Source organism: Schistocerca cancellata, chromosome 1 (assembly GCF_023864275.1).
Source record: "Schistocerca cancellata isolate TAMUIC-IGC-003103 chromosome 1, iqSchCanc2.1, whole genome shotgun sequence".
Taxonomy (NCBI): Eukaryota; Metazoa; Arthropoda; class Insecta; order Orthoptera; family Acrididae; genus Schistocerca; species Schistocerca cancellata.
The window spans coordinates 322,959,675-322,980,552 of record NC_064626.1 but is presented as its reverse complement, the minus strand read 5'-3'; the positions used below and the strand labels follow the sequence as shown (position 1 = coordinate 322,980,552).

Sequence of the window (20,878 nt, the reverse complement as noted above, 5' to 3'; positions counted from 1 at the left end):
GTCTGATAGCCAGTAGTTCAGTGCAACGCTCCTTTAGTCCACGCCCTCTGTGGCTATAATACCCTTTAAAGAACTGATGTACCGGTCTTCGTGTTTTATTATTGTATTATTTATTACAGTACCTTGTAATGCCTACATTAAAAGTTATATATGTCTAGTTAATAGTTCTTGCCGCCTTCTGGAATAAATCTAGCAGTGTATGGTTCAGTAGATGTTAAGGATTGTGTTACAAAGTTTACCATCATCTTGTTTCACGCGTTTGGTGATCAGTTGCTTATTTTTTTAATTAACCTTTGCTACTGTATTTGCTGTTTTACAGCAGGTTTCTAAATTTTTTTATATTATTGCCATTCTTGGCGTGTAAGGCCTTCAGCCGTGGTTGTGGTCACTTGCCTTAAAATTCTAATTTGGTATTTGTATTTACGCAGTAAGCCTTTAAAACCTTATTTACTGCCATTCCTGGCGTCTTATGCCTTCTGCTGTGTTTGTGGCGACTTGCCCTAAATATTTCAATACCTGTAATTTCTAAGTTGCAGCGAGTTTTAAACAATTCTTAATTTATTGCCATGCCTGGAGTGTAAGGCCTTCTGCCAAGATCACAGTGGCTTGCATTTAAACATTATCTGCTGTATGTGTATTTAATGGTGATTTGCGAAATTGTAACTCACTGAAAACACTCTTACTTACACAGTTGTTTATTCCTTCATTAATAACGTGTGGTATTTTTATTTATTGCTGAGTCAGGAATTACTGGTTTAAAATAAATTATGTGTAACTGTAAAAGGCAACCAATAGTAACTGATTACGGCCCCGTCCACAATCATAACCGAATCGTGCATTCCCTTGACTACCAGGTTTCACACGCTGTGTCCGATACAAGTGTAGATATCTCTGTAGGTGTACTAAACAATTTTAAATCAGTTTTTACGTCGTTTGCAGACTAATAATTATAGCTATTATTAGTCGTATGTTTTTTAGATTGCATACTACCTCCAAGTACATGTGGCAAGAGCAAGCTATTACCTCTTCTTTTCTTTTGGGCAGCACGTCAGGTGTTGCACTGTGGACACATGGACTCATGGACGCATAACAGTTAGTCTATAATGGTAGGCATGTAATGTGGCCCAGGTACGGCCATGCAGAAAACATAAGATCATAAATTTTGTCACATACTTATGGAAAAATTGTTGATACAGAGAAAAACAACCAACACGCTGATGTGCGTAAATATTAAGATACCACACATAAAAATATCTGCATCTATGCCTATTACCACTTCTATGTTTTTAATCACGGTCAATAGATTCAAACAATATCACCATTGCATCATCATCATTTCCTCTGGTAGATGTGATGAAGACGAAAATCTAAACCGTATTTCTTATGTTGCATATACCGGAAGTACTTGTCAACAGATTACTAAGAAACATTAATTGTCTGAAACATCTGTTATCAACCTCACAATATTCTGAGGGGATCGAATTTCAAAAAAATTCCGCAAAAATAACTCTGTAGAACTTAACACAGTACACAACTGCAAAATCACCAATGTAGGAGTTGAAAAACCAGCAACTTACAAGACTGTTTGTGACGACTGACCCAGCTTTCGTTCTGTTCAGACGGGCAGAAGCTTTAATGTAAGATACTGTGAAAAAGTGGGTGCCTTCAGACGAAAAAAGCTAAGCACATCTAAATTGTCACTCGCGCGGATCAACGTGGACACTATTTCTAACAATGAAGATAAGTTACAGATACTTCATGACATTAAAAAAGGCAAGAAAATTGACCTAGAAGAACTGGGACTACTTATCCACATCCTCAGTTAACCGCAACACTTTGTAAACGAGCAACTGGAACTTACTACCAAACAATTTCTATATAACTTCTTAGGCTCTTTACTCAAATTAAACACAACGTGGACATCCAACAGGCAGGTATCTGAACAAGAGTATCCTCACTGTAATAGGAAAATACTTACACTACATAACGTTGTACATTGTCTTGGAAAAGTATTAGACCATAGCAAGAGAAAGTGCCATGCACTTGAATATATTTCAAGATTTTGTATACACCGAAGCCTTGGTCAAGAATTTTAATAAATTTTTATCCTGCAACTGTTTTGGTTGTCATCCTTTATCGTGAAGACTTGAATATATGTAAGTGTGTACTGCTGTTTCGTCTTATATCTAAAAAAATTCAAAGAAATTAACGCATTTTTTCTGTAGAAACAACGTGCAAAGTGGTCGTAACAAGGGGATGTTCTGACATGTGGGTCACCGATTTTCATGAAGTTCCGTAAAGACGTTCCGTACCAAGAATAAAGGGACACGTGTCTCGGCTTTTAGGTAGACAGTCCCCAGTTCTTGAAAAAAACCGAGGTCAGAGCTCAATACGAAATATCGTATTTTAAATGCTATACCTCAAAAGATCGCCTAATACCAAACATTTTTATCGATGTAGTATAGGGGTCAAAAGTAATAATTTTCTAATTATTGACGTTTTTGCGTTTACATACTGTAAATTCGGCGCCTCTTATTGCACGTGTGTAGCAGAGCGAGGTCGACTGTCAAACAGTCAGACCGTTTAGACTACCAAACTGTTCATCTGTGTTCATTTCTGTATCTGACAATTTTATGATAGTGGGAATGCCTTTTATTCCCTTTTTTTAAGTGATACATCGGAAGGTGTGACTAATAATCCAGTATATATAGTGTACTGACAGTTATTTTCATCGCGATGCATTACGCGCTACGTTAGGACTTTCGTAGCTGATGATGCGCAACTGACGTGCACCGCGAGAGTGATACCAGCAATATGTACCTCTCTTTGTCAACCACGTGACATTTACTTTTTTGGACAAGTAAATAATTTTATCACATGGCTTCAAAATCATGCGATATCACAGCAGAGCAGAGAATTACAAGACAGGTCGGATGCTATCGAAATTCATTCGTTGGTCCATAATTAGTTTCCATTCCTGTCTTTCAAGTAATGCTTTTATACGCTTGGTATACGTCCAAACAGATATCTGATATACCCGTTTTCAGAAACGTAAACCAGATATATTTTCCACGAACAATACACCGGAAAACGTGTCAATGCAGCGAGATTTCTTTCGTGTGTTGCGCATGACGCAAGGAATATTTATGTTTTGCCTGGTTCTATGACAAATTTTACCCCACCGATTGAGAGAGGGCTCACGGATGGACAACCAATTAGGAATGGGCAATAATATACTTTACGTGTATTTTTGTACTATGTAACACGGTGAAAATTGCGGCCAATATATAATATACAGTAATTTGATTATAAATCACACCTCCGGATATTTACATAAAAAACGAAAAGAAAAATATTTCGATTATCAGAATATTATCTGATACATCGGAAAAAATGTCGAATGCGAAAAAGCCACGACCAAAAAATCAGGAGTGTGGTACCTCAACACTCTGACCGCTTGACTACCAACCACACTCTGCAGCAGCCGTAATAAGAGGGGTACCCAAGCTACAGCATGAAATCTCAGAAACGGTAATAACTCAAACATTATAAACTTTGAAGTTAAAATCTTCTGGGTTATTAGGCTGCGTCATATTCTTGTTCAGATACCTGCCTGTTGGATGTCCACGTTGTGTTTAATTTGAGTGAAGAGCGTAAGAAGTTATATAGAAATTGTTTGGTAGTAAGCTCCAGTTGCTCATTTACAAAGTGTTGCGCTTAACTGAGGATGTGGATAAGTAGTCCCAGTTCTTCTAGAAGGTCAATTTTCTTGCCTTTTTTAATGGCATGAAGTATCTGTAACTTATCTTCATTGTTAGAAATAGTGTCCACGTTGATCCGCGCGAGTGACAATTTCAGATGTGCTTAGCTTTTTTCGTCTGAAGGCATCCACTTTTTCACAGTATCTTACATTAAAGCTTCCGCCCGTCTGAACAGGATGAAAGCTGTGACAGTCGTCATAAACAGTCTTGCAAATTGCTGACTCCATGCATCTAGCTACTATAGAATTCAGTATTACAACTACTGTCAGCCGTTTTTAATAATGTCAGTGACCATAGAACATGTGATTATCAACTCGAATAAGCCAATAAAGTGGAAAAAAGGACCTACTCTCCTTCATCCGCTTGAATTAATCGAGATCACAGGGAAGCCTGAAGTCGATAGTTTATAGTATCGAGAGAAAAAGAGAAAGCTTATCTTGTTGCTTTCGGGTTTACTTCGTTAGGTGGTTTAGTACATTTGACAGAACTTCAGTCAATTAGAGATCAGTCAACCGAAAGTCAAACATTGAACCATTTTATCGATTCCTACGCAATGACAGCTTAATACGCTATCTAAGAATTCATGGATGGTCAGGTGCGTTAATGGGTGTTGTTGTTAGTACACTAAAAAAAAATGTTCAAATGTGAGTGAAATCTTGTGGGACTTAACTGCTAAGGTCATCAGTCCCTAAGCTTACACACTACTTAACCTAAATTATCCTAAGGACAAACACACACACCCATGCCCGGGGGAGGACTCGAACCTCCGCCGGGATCAGCCGCACAGTGCATGATTGCAGCGTCTTAGAGAAAAGTTCAACAACGAACTTGCCTAGAAAAGTGTGTCGGATAGACAAAGCACAGCATCGACAAATATGCACTCGCTGCATAAGCAAAATAACATTTCCAAAGGTGGATGTAGAGACTGTCTGATTTCGCTGCATAGTATTAACATTATAACAACCGTATACTACACCGGCACACAGCAGCCTATAGTGTCACGTGTTGTGATGCACGCACACGCCCCGCATATCTCGCTCGCGCCGGTGTTTGGGGCACGGACATCATGTCGCCTCTTCGGTCATACGGTCTGCTGCAAGTCATATCGCCGCAAATTTGAGTTCGGGGTGTGTTTAACCCGTTTCTACCAGGATTTTACGAAGACAAATAGACTTCAGTAGCCAACGACCGACCTCACATCCAGTGTCTTCGCATCACTTTCGGCTGGTCTATGTAAAAAGCAATAGTACCAGTATGGGATTTTCACTCTGCAGAGGAGTGTGCGCTGATATCAAACTTCCTGGCAGATTAAAACTGGCCGGCCGCGGTGGTCTAGCGCTTCTAGGCGCTCAGTCCGGAACCGCGCGACTGCCACGGTCGCAGGTTCGAATCCTGCCTCGGGCATGGATGTGTGTGGTGTCCTTAGGTTAGTTAGGTTTAAGTAGTTCTAAGTTCTAGGGGACTGATGACCACAGATGTTAAGTCCCATAGTGCTCAGAGCCATTTGAACCATTTATTAAAACTGTGTGCCGGACCGAGACTCGAACTCGGGACCTTTGCCTTTCGCGGGCAAATGCTCTACCAACTGAGCTACCCAAGCACGACTCAGGCCCCGTGCTCACAGCTGTACTTCCGCCAGTACCTCGTCTCCTACCTTCCAAACTTTACAGAAGCTCTCCTGCGCAGGAGAGCTTCTGTCTCCTTCTGTCTCGGTGACGCAACCCGCCCGACTTGGCTCGGCGCTAGGGCGACGCACCAGGGTACGCGTGCTGCTAGTGAGACTACAGCACGCGTACGGGATAACTCCCGCCTGCTGGTGCCTGCAGAGTCTAAGTCCGTTATCAGCGCGTTACGTAATCAAGGTCAGCAGCTCTCTATACAGGGTGTTACAAAAAGGTACGGCCAAACTTTCAGGAAACATTCCTCACACACAAAGAAAGACAATATGTTATGTGGACATGTGTCCGGAAACTCTTACTTTCCATGTTAGAGCTCATTTTATTACTTCTCTTCAAATCACATTAATCTTGGAATGGAAACAACAAGCAACAGAACGTACCAGCGTGACTTCAAACACTTTGTTACAGGAAATGTTCAAAATGTCCTCCGTTAGCGAGGATACATGCATCCACCCTCCGTCGCATGGAATCCCTGATGCGCTGATGCAGCCCTGGAGAATGGCGTGTTGTATCACAGCCGTCTACAGTACGAGCACGAAGAGTCTCTACATTTGGTACCGGGGTTGCGTAGACAAGAGCTTTCAAATGCCCCCATAAATGAAAACCAAGAGGGTTGAGGTCAAGAGAGCGTGGAGGCCATGGAATTGGTCCGCCTCTACCAATCCATCGGTCACCGAATCTGTTGTTGGGGAGCGTACGAACACTTCGACTGAAATGTGCAGGAGCTTCATCGTGCATGAACCACATGTTGTGTCGTACTTGTAAAGGCACGTGTTCTAGCAGCACAGGTAGAGTATCCCGTATGAAATCATGATAACGTGCTCCATTGAGCGTAGGTGGAAGTACATGGGGCCCAATCGAGACATCACGAACAATGCCTGCCCAACGTTCACAGAAAATCTGTGTTGATGACGTGGTTGCACAACTGCATGCGGATTCTAGTCAGCCCACACATGTTGATTGCGAAAATTTACAATTTGATCACGTTGGAATGAAGCGTCATCCGTAAAGAGAACATTTGCACATTGTTGAATGAACCATTCGCAGAAGTGTACCCGTGGAGGCCAATCAGCTACTGACAGTGCCTGCACACGCTGTACGTGGTACGGAAACAACTGGTTCTCCCGTAGCACGCTCCATACAGTGACGTGGTCAACGTTACCTTGTACAGCAGCAACTTCTCTGACGCTGACATTAGGGTTATCGTCAACTGCACGAAGAATTTCCTTGTCCATTGCAGGTGTCCTCGTCGTTCTAGGTCTTCCCCAGTCGCGGATCATAGGCTGGAATGTTCCGTGCTCCCTAAGACGCCGATCAATTGCTTCGAACGTCTTCCTGTCAGGACACCTTCGTTCTGGAAAACTGTCTCGATAAAAACGTACCGCGCCACGGCTATTGCCCCGTGCTAATCCATACATCAAATGGGCATCTGCCAACTCTGCATTTGTAAACGTTGCACTGACTGCAAAACCACGTTCGTGATGAACACTAACCTGTTGATGCTACGTACTGATGTGCTTGATGCTAGTACTGTAAGTCGCATGTCAACACAAGCACCGAAGTCAACATTACCTTCCTTCAATTGGGTCAACTGGCGGTGAACCGGGGAAGTACAGTACATACTGACGAAACTGAAATGAGCTCTAACATGGAAATTAAGCGTTTCCGGACACATGTCCACATAACATCTTTTCTTTATTTGTGTGTGAGGAATGTTTCCTGAAAGTTCGGCCGTACCTTTTTGTAACAGCCTGTATAAGCGGGCAGTGCACGCCAGCGGAACCATTCCGCTGTGAGCTCTACCTGCAACAGCATTGAAGCACTATGCCCCGTCGACGTGTGTACCGTCAACGCCGTCACCGCACGCCTGTCTACAAACACATTATTAGCCTCGAGAATAAACTGCGCAGGAGAGCTTCTGTAAAGTTTGGAAGGTAGGAGACGAGGTACTGGCGGCGCCGGAACGGTAGCTCAGCGTGTTCGGTCAGAGGGTTAGCTGCCCTCTGTAATAAAAATAACTGAGTTAATGGATCAACGACGTACTGAAAAGGGTGACTTGCGACGTTCGCCTCGAGCAGATACAACGAACGAAAACGAACAAAATGCGACTATAAGAAAAAAAAGGTTGGTTCGCACTTGCCCGCGAAAGGCAAAGGTCCCGAGTTGGAGTGTCGCTCCGGCACACGGTTTTAATCTGCCAGGAAGTTTCTATAGTACCAGTGTTGAAAATTGCAATCACAGTCGCTGCAGTTTTGTACTGATTGTAAGTTAATAACTATATTTCCTTCAGGTCTATTATGAACGTAGGTGGTTGCATAGAGTCACTCTAAAGACAATAAAACGATGAAAAATGTATTGAACATCAAAGGAAATCGAGGTACACCTGAACAGATGTACGAGTACTCATAACGTCGCTGTTAAAGACAACAGCAGACAAATATCAATATGGATGCGCTACCCCAAACAGACCCTGACAAAGAAAGAAATACATCTACGTGCAAAAGACAAAAAATTTGATAATTCCAAGGTAAATGGCTCCAGCACGTAACACGAATCTGTCAAAATACTATATGAAAATTGCAAACGCGTTGGCGTCCGCAGTAAGTACTATATATGGATGCGCTACCCCAGACAGACCCAGACAAAGAAAGAAAAACATCTACGTGCAAAGACAAAAAATTTGATAATTCCAAGGTAAATGGCTCCAGCACGTAACACGAATCTATCAAAATACTATATGAAAATTGCAAAAGCGTTGGCGTACGCAGTAAGTACTATATATGGATGCGCTACCCCAGACAGACCCAGACAAAGAAAGAAAAATATCTACGTGCAAAGACAAAAAATTTGTTAATTCCAAGGTAAATGGCTCCAGCACGTAATACGAATCTGTCAAAATACTATACGAAAACTGCAAACGCGTTGGCGTCTTCACTAAGTACTATATGAAAATTGCAAACGCGTTGGCGTCCTCAGTAAGCTGGAATACGGAACTGTTACAACAGATAAGCTTGACGAGGAGCAGTTTCAACAATAACAGATACGATTAGTGTGCAGTACGGCTGTTTCGTAGTTTAAATGTTACAGACCAAAGAGGTAAGGACTGATCTGTCGCATTGGCGCAGTTGCCATTCGGAGGAACGAGATAAAATGTAGGCCCGGAATTTGAGTGCAAGGTGAAAGTAAGCGGTGCACGTAATGTTACGGGCGCTCAGGCGGAAGGAGACGGATTTCTGTGTCGGCTACGTGTGTGGGGGTGGGGCAGGATGTGTGGCGGCGAGCGCGCCTAATGGAGCGTTATAACGGTCGCGATAATCCGCGTCCATTCATTAGGGCGACACGCTCCGCCGGACACCAAAACGGCCGCCGGTGGCGCCTGTCCCGGCGTGGCGCGGCCTGCTGCGGACGCTATTGATCCCGGCCGATAGCCGCCACCAAAACGCGGGCCACGGCCGCTGATCAAAGGCCGCGCCGCCGCGCCGCCGCGTCCCAGGCACGCTCAAACGCCGCTGCCGCCGCCGCCGCCGGCCGCCGGGGTCCCTCTCCCTTCTCCAGTCCAGCGCCGCGTCTTCCTGCAACGTGCCGCGCGCGTGAGCGCCGTCGTTCCTGTTACACGTACAGAATTATATGATTAATGAATTCTCCGCTCACTCATCGCTGAATTTGTCATTCCTTATCCTTTTTCATCTCTGATGTACGTGACATTTCCCCGTATTCAAAAGATATCGGAGAGGTATTAATCTGCAATGCAGTATCCATTCAACCTAATCGTATAAAAAAAATTGTACTATTTATTTTTTCCGTCTCAATTACACATTTTCTTACCGTATGATTAGCGTATGTCACATTCGAGTATCTTCAGTTCTGTGTTGTACCCAGGTGTGTAGTTTCTGCATAGAAATGATGGGTTTCTTACGCGTCTACATAGATCTGAAGATGGTCAAGGGTGATCGAAACTATAGTTGAGTCGACGGTAACTTGATCCCTTACAGTTGCAGTGGGCTGGGCGCTGCAGCCCTTCCTCAATCAATAACGGAACGTGATTTTGGAAACGTCTCTATGTCAAGCCCTCACTGTCGTCAGAGCTCTCTGTAGACGGCTACTGGCTGCGTCTGCGGTCATTAGCACTTGTGAGCTGAAAGCTGCCAACAGCGCTACCAGCTGTCGGGGATCACCTTACGTCGTCTCGACTGCAAAAAATGGTTAAAATGGCTCTGAGCACTATGGGACTTAACGTCTGAGGTCATCAGTCCCCTAGAACTAAGAACTACTTAAACCTAACTAACCAAAGGACATCACACAATCCATGCCCGAGGCAGGATTCGAACCTGCGACCGTAGCGGTCGCGCGGTTCTGGACTAAATTGCCTAGAGCTGCTCGACCACAGCTGCCGGCGCACTGCAGGGTTTTCATTTTTATTAGGGTTGGAGTGGGCTGTTCGAGATCCAACCCATTGCTGATTGCAGTTCGTGTCAAACAAATAGCAGGCGATCTGGCTGAAGAGTAGAAATGATCCTAAGATGGGCATCTGGAAAGCGTATACACTGTTTTGTAAAATAATGTCATTACAGTCGTACCGCACTACAATATGTTGATACTGTACTGCAGAAAGTAGCAATAGTTTCTTTTTGGTTTCCTTACTGAAACTGCACTGTTACTGGTTGCGAACGTATGCTGTTCGAATGTCAAGTTTACGAAATCAAACCGATCGCAGATCGCGTCCTACTGTTTGAGCATTGTATTCTGAATATAATGTATCTTTAAATACGAGGTACGGTTAGTTTTGCTGTCACTATTTGAGGTAGGCTGAAAATGGTTCAAATGGCTCTGAGCACTGTGGGACTTAACATCTGAGGTCATCAGTCCCGTAGAGCTTAGAACTACTTAAACCTAACTAACCTAAGGACATGACACACATCCTTGCCCGAGGCAGGATTCGAACCTGCGACCTAAGCGGTCGCGCGGTTCCAGACTGAAGCGCCTACAACCGCATGGCCACAGCGGCCGGAATTTGAGGTAGAAATTGAAGTAAGATTATTCACGTTCAGTTTGCTAATCAGACAATGGTACGTCCATCAGCACCCGTGGCCTGATACACTCACCACTCAGTAAGCGATGTTGTTGTTGTGGTGGTCTTCAGTCCTGAGACTGGTTTGATGTAGCTCTCCATGCTACACTATCCTGTGCAAGCTTCTTCATCTCCCAGTACCTACTGCAACCTACATCCTACTGAATCTGCTTAGTGTATTCATCTCTTGGTCTCCCTCTACGATTTTTACCCTCCACACTGCCTTCCAATGCTAAAAATGTGATCCCTTGATGCCTCAGAACATGTCCTACCAACCGGTCCCTTATTCTTGTCAAGTTGTTCCACAAACTCCTCTTCTCCCCAATTCTGTTCAATACCTCCTCATTAGTTATGTGATCTACCCATCTAATCTGTAACATTCTTATGTAGCACCACATTTCGAAAGCTTCTATTCTCTTCTTGTCCAAAGTATTTATCGTCCATGTTTCACTTCCATACATGGCTACCCTCCATACAAATGCTTTCAGAAACGACTTCCTTACACTTAAATCTATACTCGATGTTAACAAATTTCTCTTCTTCAGAAACGCTTTCCTTGCCATTGCCAGTCTACATTTTATATCTCCTCTACTTCGACCATCATCAGTTATTTTGCTTCCCAAATAAAAAACTGCTTTACTACTTTAATTGTCTCATTTCCTAATCTAATTCCCTCAGCATCACCCAACTTAATTCGACTACATTCCATTATCCACGTTTTCCTTTTGTTGATGTTCATCTTATATCCTCCTTTCAAGGCACCAAAGCACTATATACCTCAATATATGATGTAAATTTCAACTAGATACGTCTATCAGTTATTGACCAAATTGAAATATGATTAAAAATGACATTTTTATGTGATATAATTACTATTTTACAATTTTAGGACGTTTTCCTTTAATTGCACAGTGAAACCTTGTCTATTATCAAATTTCATGATCCTAGACTAATGGTAAGTATTCTACAGGTTTTTTGGCGTAAGCTGGAGCCACCACACCATGCGACATAGAGGTTACAGGAAGACCGATCGAGGCCAACGACAGACTCGCTGGAAATGCGCCGCCAACGCCCTCTCTGCCGCCAGTATTTATAATTGCAGCCGCAGACCGGGGGGCAGTTAGTTCAGTTTATTTCGAGCATATCACAGAGTCCTCCCTCGGGCATGGGTGTGTGTGTTTGTCCTTAAGATAATTTAGGTTAAGTATTGTGTAAGCTTAGGGACTGATGACCTTAGCAGTTAAGTCCCATAAGATTTCACACACATTATTTTATCTCTGGGACCGATATCCTGCCAGTATAAACGTCAATAACAGGCCGAAATCTTCGAGTTTCTCGATTCCCGGGATGGATAAAGTCTCAGTGCGCAAGTCTTACACGCACCTGGACAATTTTTGTTTGACTCTGGCTCGTGACCTTACCACAACCAGATCCAAGCTCTGTAACCTGTAATCTTTTCATTGTGGTTATTACGAAGGTAATCCCAAATGTAAAGTCTCCTTTTTTTTATAACTACATAGACCTGTTTATTTCTACAATGGTTTACATCACTTTACAGCTTCAACATTTAGCTACTTTTGGACATAACCACCATTTCTGTCAATGGATTTTTGTAGACGCTGTGGCAGTTTTTGTATGCCCAAGTCATACTAGCTCGCCGCCATGCTGTTCAGAAAGTTATGAACCTCTTCTTTCACCTCGTCGTCGAAGCTGAATCGTTGGGACGACAATTAACGTTGACAGGTATTATGAGACTGAAAAACTCAAACTAGCAATTCAGAACCGAAGAAGAGGAATGTTGAGCAAGGGCGTACACATTCTCCATGACAACGCTCGCCCACACATCGCTCGGCAAACCGTTGCTCTGCTGCAACAGTTTCAGTTCAAAAATGGCTCTGAGCACTATGGGACTTAACATCTGAGGTCATCAGTCCCCTAGTACTTAGAACTACTTAAACCTAACTAACCTAAAGACATCACACACATCCATGCCCGAGGCAGGATTCGAACCTGCGACCGTAGCAGTCGCGCGATTCCGGACTACAGCGCCTAGAACCGCATGGCCACCACGGCCGGCACAGTTTCAGTGGAACATAATCACCCACCCACCCGATAGTCCTGACTTGGCGCCCAGTCACTATCACCTGTTCCCTAGGTTAAAAGAACATTTGGCCGGAAAGCGATTCAGCTCCGACGACGAGGTGAAAGAAGAGGTTCATAACTTTCTGAACAGCATGGCGGCGAGATGGTATGACATGGGCATACAAAACCTGCCACAGCGTATACAAAAATGCATCGACAGAAATGGTGATTATGTCGAAAAATAGCTAAACGTTCAAGCTGTAAACTGTTGTAAACCATTGTAGAAATAAACAGGTCTATGTACTTAGAAAAGAGACCTTACTTTTGGAATTACCCTCGTAAAAGACTGCCCGTAGTACGTAGTCCTTGTTCTACATCTACATCCATACTCCGCAAGCCACCTGACGGTGTGTGGCGGAGGGTACTTTCAGTACCTCTATCGGTTCTCCGTTCTATTCCAGTCTCGTATTGTTCGTGGAAAAAAAGATTGTCGGTATGCCTCGTGTGGGCTCTAATCTCTCTGATTTTATCCTCATGGTCTCTTCGCGAGATATACGTAGGAGGGAGCAATATACTGCTTGACTCCTCGGTGAAGGCATGTTCTCGAAACTTTAACAAAAGCCCGTACCGAGCTACTGAGCGTCTCTCCTGCAGAATCTTCCAGTGGAGTTTATCTGTCATCTCCGTAACGCTTTCGCGATTACTAAATGATCCTGTAACGAAGCGCGCTGCTCTCCGTTGGATCTTCTCTATCTCTTCTATCAACACTATCTGGTACGGAGCCCACACTGGTGAGCAACATTCAAGCAGTGGTCGAACAAGTGTACTGTAACCTACTTCCTTTGTTTTCGGGTTGCATTTCCTTATGATTCTTCCAATGAATCTCAGTCTGGCATCTGCTTTACCGACGATCAACTTTATATGATCATTCCATTTTAAATCACTCGTAATGCCTACTCCCAGATAATTTATGGAATTAACTGCTTCCAGTTGCTGACCTGCTATATTGTAGCTAAATGATAAGGGATCTTTCTATGTATTCGCAGCGCATTACACTCGTCTACGTTGAGATTCAATTGCCATTTCCTGCACCATGCGTCAATTCGTTGCAGATCTTCCTGCAATTCAGTATAATTTTCCATTGTTACAACCTCTCAATATACCACAGCATCACCTGCGAAAAGCCTCAGTGAACTTCCGATGTTATCCGCAAGGTCATTTATGTGTATTGTGAATAGGAACGGTCCTACGACACTCCCCTGCGGCACACCTGAAATCACTCTTACTTCGGAAGACTTCTCTCCATTGAGAATGACATGCTGCGTTCTGTTATCTAGGAACTCTTCAATCCAATCACACAATTGGTCTGATAGTCCATATGCTCTTACTTTGTTCATTAAACGACTGTGGGGAACCGTATCGAACGCCTTGCGGAAGTCAAGAAACACGGCATCTACCTGGGAACCCGTGTCTATGGCCCTCTGAGTCTCGTGGACGAATAGCGCGAGCTGGGTTTCACACGATCGCCTCTTTCAAAACCCATGCTGATTCCTACAGAGTAGATTTCTAGTCTCCCGAAAAGTCCGCATGGTTTCTACATTTTGGAAATTCCCTTTCTTTTGTCCCTCTGTATTTCTTTCGGTTGCATCTCGAACCTTGCTCCTGAAGTCGCAGTTACAAAGGACCGTCGTCAGGGCGGCAGTCCCGTGACATTCTCGCTACAGACGTAGAGGCGCCGGCACACTTCTAGAGACACGTCGGGCCGCCGATAGCGCACGCACGCCGCCCGCCCGCTGTACAGAGGGCCCTCGTGCGCAGCTTTCACCCTCTGGCACCTCTGAAGAACCGCGCCGCCTCGAAGCAGCCGCCGCGGCCCACGTCGGTTGCGCCGAATACTGTCGGTATGGTAGGGGGAGCCCTTCCAGCCTCCCGGATTAGCTCATTGAGGCGCGCTCAATGCAGACCGCAGCGCCAAATTAGGACGGCAAACACGGCTGTCCGCGAACCCCCTACGCCCGACGACTATCGAATTAAAGGTACAATCGAAATTTCTATAACCGTGCGCCCATAATTGTGACGGACCGGTAATTGGATCACATTATACGCACCTGTTGCCAAAGGACATTCTTTTGTCGGCGCCGCTTCATTATCAAGTAATTGTCAATTATTGGTAATGGAGGACCCCGAATTATTGTCGCGCTGTGCGAGGCGGCCGTATAAAGTTCCGTCCTCTCCCGGAGAGGGGTTTAATCGATACTCGGATTCTCCCCCCGTCAAAGGACAGCCGAGCCGCCGTATCCGAGCCTCCCGCGCCGGTATTAACACAATATTTTGTGACCGTATGTAATGCGTCCCTGATAACTGCAATAACGCGAAACGTTATTACCGCACCTGTAATGTAATTACTCCAATAATGACCTGTGCATAATTTAGCAATGGGCCCGTAACGTTGTGTATCCGTGTAGTTTAGAACTTTGATGGAAATGATTTGCATAAATCTACGGAAAATTGGTCTATAACTGTTCCATTAAGGGTCTCTAGGTGACGACCTCGTGTTCGCCCAATTCTCATTCCCTGTTAAGCATTTACAACAGAAAAACGACTGCTCTGGAAAACAACGAATTGCGATTTGTCAGATGGTTCGATTGGAACGCTTACATCGGCTAATACGCCTGTCGCTCTCCAATTTCCGTAGTTTTGTTTCGAATTTAAGCTATGACAGGACGACAGAGAGAGAGGGACTTTGAGGTGGGGGGGGGGGGGCGGAGGGGCAGAGATTGGCTGGGGGCGGCGGCTATGGAGAGAATGAGGAAGGGTAAGTGGAGGAAGAGAGAGAAAGAGGGAACGAAAAGGACGGGGAGATGGTGAGGGAGGAGAGAGGGAAGGAGAGAGAGAGACTGTAGTAGTTTATTCAGACAATGATTTGTTACATATTATTATTTAGTTTTTTTATTTATATTTATACAGGGTGAATGAAAACTACAGAGAGCTGGGCCTTTTTATAACAGAAGACGCAGCATGTAGTTAGCCAAAAGCGTATGTAAGAAAGTAAATCTTTTTATGGCAATACTGTTAGTATTTCATCTACATTCGTTTTTTATTCAGATTATCTCTAGAGCGTCAACTGGGTATTAAGTGTGCCCCATGTGAAGATGTGACATTAGTAATATGACATACAGGGTGAAGTGAAATTCGCGCACTCGCGCTTCGCAGCGCGACTCCTTACATGCCAGCGACAAAAAAATGTCTCTCGCCAAATTTCATCCAATGAGTGTATCTGGCACAAAAAGGACGTTAAAGACTGGCAATCGGGCAACACTGTAAGCATATGTATGGTAAATACTTCTATCACTTTTTGTGTTATGTGGTTGGTGCATTGCATAGAGTTTTGGGTCTGCGTGCAGGAGGTCCAGTGTTCGATCATGGGTTGGGGCGCATTTATTTTATTTGCGAATTTCATTCTGACATTTCATACTGTAATATATACCGTTTCTCAGGTCACATGTATCCTAAATTTACAACATTTTGTAACGTTGAACATAACAAATACGTGGTTAGACAAATAAGAACTAGACAGCTGAAACAAATGACCTGATATAGGACAGAATAAATACAAAAACAATATCAAATTCGAGATGGTAAGGACGATAGCGCAGTATAATAACACAACATCTACTTGTCATTTATACTACATGAAATGTAAGCGCTCAGATGTCGCACATTAACAACCAGTGACAATAATAATGTCCATATTAATGACCGCATGACCTTCACAACAGAATACGTTGACCTCAAAAACAACAGATGCTGAAAGCGACCTCCCTGCACGTCCAAACATTGCGCAGCCCGCCGGATAATACAGCTCTGGACCCTTTGCAGCAAAGCTGTGTCCACAGTAACAAGATCAGCATGAACACACGCTACCAATTCTTCCACATTCGTCATCGGAGTAGAGTACAAATGCTGCTTCAGTTGTTCCTACAGGAAGAAATCCAGGGGATTTAGGTGAGGTGAGCGCGGTGGCCATACAACTGGGCCTCTACGTCTGAGCCACTTCCCTGGAAATGCTCTGTCCAAATATTGTCGCACATTAATTCCAGAGTGTGGAGACGCATCATAATGTTGGAACCATATCCTCTGCCGAACGTGTAAAGGAACATCTTCCAGCGCATCAGGCAGATAGTTTGGGAGGAATGCATGATACCTTCATGCAGTCAACCAGTCAGGCAACATGTAGGGGCCCAAACACCTGTCGCACAATATTCTGGCCCAGACTTTGATAGCGAAGCGAACTTGATATCCACGGTAAAGGGTGACGTGCGGGTTAACCTCACTCCAATGGTGGGCATTGTGCATATTGAAGACAGCCTCGTGAGTAAATGCTGCTTCATCGTACCATATTATGGCGATCACGAAGTCATCTTTGGCTTCCTGTTGTTGTTAGAATCGTTCACAGAATTGCATCCGCTGATGGCGATCTGCAGGATGCAGGTATTGCGAGAAAGCATAATGATAGGGGTGCAGCCCACGCTTGTGCAGCACGTTAACGACCGTGCGTCGCGAGACACGCGGCTGCCTTGCTAAGCTACGTATACATCGCCGAGGTTCCTGGTGTATGACCTCCACAGTAGTGGAGTACGGCGAGTCCGTGGACGACCTCTGTCACGCTATGGTGGAAGAAGAGAACATGACTTCCGAAGGCGCAGCTCCAGACGATAAAACACATTTTTATCTGGATGGGGTCGCCGAGGATATCTAGCAGCATCTTCACGATTGGCAACATCTGCCCGGTTATCAGATGCACCAAGGACCGGCATATCCACATGTTCATCGTTTGTGTATGTCTGCCACATTGGTTTAGAGGTTTACAAGGAGAATTCTGTTGTGACTTGGCAAGACAGCCAAGCCACTATGATTGGTAGCCGAAAGGCACGCGTTGAGCTCACGCAGGCTGCCGTGAGGTCTGGAACATTTAAGGAAGTTAGACTTTAGCAAAAAAGGTCGTAGCTGTTGGAATACTTAACTTTAATCCATAATTGGTGAACATCGGTCTGACGGTACATGCATCACAAGATAAATAGCAAATGATAATTGCGCCTTGCTAGGTCGTAGCAAATGACGTAGCTGAAGGCTATGCTAACTATCGTCTCGGCAAATGAGAGCGTAATTTGTCAGTGAACCATCGCTAGCAAAGTCGGCTGTACAACTGAGGCGAGTGCTAGGAAGTCTCTCTAGACCTGCCGTGTGGCGGCGCTCGGTCTGCAATCACTGACAGTGGCGACACGCGGGTCCGACGTATACTAGCGGACCGCGGCCGATTTAAAGGCTACCACCTAGCAAGTGTGGTGTCTGGCGGTGACACCACAAATTCAATACATGTACGCATGTACACTGGACTCAGTCACGGGTGCGTTACTCTGCTCGCAACTAGTCCCTGTCTGGTGGACAGCGCATACAGTATAACCACGCCGTCACTCCTGCGTGCTGTTCCACCTAATGCGCATTACCCCTCTGACAGATATTGTTCTGCATGATCCATCCCGACACCGCTAATTGTGAAATTATCGGTTTCGAAATACACTGCTTCACTAACGGTAACAGACGTAATGTGTCCACAAACTTGTCGATAGAATACTAACAATAATAATAACAATGCGTTGAGGTATGTACTAAACAGCATGCGGCTACTAGACGCAATGTTGAAAGTCATAATTAGTGGGACCATGGTGATAACAGATTTTGGACATTATTCACAAAGCACGTTCCTAGTCCTCCTGGTAACATAATGCCCTAACAGAATTAAATGGATCTATTAGATGAAGTGATGCGAATAATTTCACGCCCACGACGTGGAGAGGGCTTCTTTTAAAGCTTATCAATCTTCCATTTCTACGATTGTAGAATGTAAGTGCAAATGTTTTCTGGAGGACCCACTGCAACCGCTGTTGACGATTAAGATGGCAGATACTGTACCACCTGGACTACATTTACCAAATAAAAAACATATCTCTCAACCCAGGATCGAACCATCTACCTCCTGCATAATAACCCAAAATTCTATCCATTGCACCAACTGTACAGCATGGCTAATGAGTGCTGACAGAGGTAGCTATCATACATGTGGTTACAGTGTTGCCAGATTGACACTCTCTAACGTCCTTTTTCTGCTGGATGCACTCGCCGGGCGAAATTTTGTGAGAGAAATTTTTTTGAATCCTGCCTGGATGGCTGCGCGTGGAAAACTGTAAGGTTGGCCGAATGACGAAAGCGAGTAGGAGCAGGACAGGTAAAACACTTCGGTACTGCGTGTAAAATTATAGCTGTATACTACAGGCCAGGGGTCTCCAAACTTTTTAGTCTGCGGGCCACATTGACTCCTCCACGAAGGGCCAAGATCTATCTAGTGGGATTAAAGCACCCTAGCACCCCATGATCAGCGTAATGTAAGGCTAAAGGAAAGATTAAATCGCAAAAATCTAAGGTTGTGGGAATAGCTAGCACTGAAACGAACTACGATTTTTATTTAATTACATAATTTTGATTGGTGGACGTACCTGACCGAAATTCTGGCGTATTTTATTCTGACGAATCTCACCGACAAAAAGGTATCTCACTGCACATTCTTTACGAAAGCGTCCTGCAACGTTAACGAAATCTCAAAATCATTGTTTGCTACACTATTACTGCAAGACGTAACAGAGGTAGAGTATGTCAACGCATTGTTATTTCAAGCGGTGCAACAATAAGTTTAGTTACGTAGTCTTGTAGCGAGTAGCAGAGACAGAGCATATATTTGATAGTTCTGTTGCGTGATTGTGTCTATGTTGCGAGTGTCTCGCGAGTTTTTTAGTGTTTTATGCATTGTGCTAGTATGTGAGACGACGAAGTGTGGGACAATTCAAAGTTTGAATTCGAAGAGACAAGGAAAATCAGAAAATCGAAATACGTATAGCACGACTTGAGTATTTTTTCACTGTATTTTCTACTGGAACTACAGTGTAATTGTGAGTATTTAATTTAGTAATTAAAGTACCTTAAAAATAAATTCATTGCATTTTATTTAGGCAGAGTACCCCCTAGTTTTATTAGTATTAAATAACACAGTTTTATTTTCATGTTACAATCTTTTGTGAAGTTCTGTACAAATATGGAAAAGAAACGAAAGGTTGACAGTGAATGTAGAATTTTTAAAGAGCAGTGAGGATGTCAATATTTCGTGGTGGAGTCAAGCAACAAACCAATGTGTATTATTTGCAATGAAGGAATATCAGTCTTCAAAGAACACGACATAAAACGTCATTATGAGACTAACCACTCTCAGAATTACTCCAAGTTTACAGGATGCGAACGATTAGAAATGTATGAGTCTCTGAAACGCCAGCTTATTTTCCAGCAGTCGCTGTTTAAGAAAGTAAATGCTGAACAACATGCAGCAACTCGTGCTAGTTTTCGTGTGGCTCATTTAGTAGCGAAACAGTGTAAGCCATTTACCCACGGTGAATTAATTATGAAATGCATTATTGCAACAGCAGAAGAAATGTGTCCAGAAAAAGTTAATTTATTTATAAACATAAGTTTGTCGGCAAACACTGTGGTTCGAAGAATAGGTGACATTGTGTAGTGTAACGACGCAAGTTTTGTATAAATGATTTTCTTTTGACATATGACCATGTGCAGACGTCGTCACCTACGTCAGTTACAACACACTTCAAAATTATTTAAATTCTTTTTAAATTGTCTCTGAATGGTTCTTGAACGAAACTGTAAAACATCATCATTAGAGTGGTATGCGCAGAATTACGTCACTCAGTTCAATTTGTTTGTGCAAACTTTTTTCAATTTAGATGTCGTTTTGTTTCTTCTCAGAAATTATATTAATGCAAGTTATCTGATTTAACAAATATTAGAACCACATTGAATAAACTTTCCAGATTCAAACTCGCGATGAACGTAGTCACAATTAATAATCTTGTCAAATAAATTAGTAATTCATTAACATAATTCTTCATAAATAAATTCTCGGAACACGTATTTAAACTTTGGTAGTATCCACTAGTTTATTATCTTCCTACATATAGACGTGAACCTGAGCCTTGACAAGATAGGGCTGACCATTTACAACATGATTAAACTTTCTATGACATCATTGTTGTAGAAACATTACAAATTCTTGTTTTTTCCAGTTTTTAGAAGCACGACGCAACAACTCGGTTTCAGGGTCTTCTGTTGCTCTTTGGCTGTCGACCCGCGACGTATAGTGGCCAGCAATTTTCTCTCTGGTCCCGGCA

General features: G+C 43.6%; 1 non-coding gene across 1 annotated transcript; it reads right to left on the bottom strand.

Annotated features, from left to right (window-relative positions):
* Window positions 1-5,287: 5,287 nt before the first annotated feature.
* Window positions 5,288-5,362, bottom strand: Trnas-cga (transfer RNA serine (anticodon CGA)). Its single transcript has one exon. It is a non-coding gene; the product is annotated as a tRNA-Ser (tRNA).
* Window positions 5,363-20,878: the final 15,516 nt, after the last annotated feature.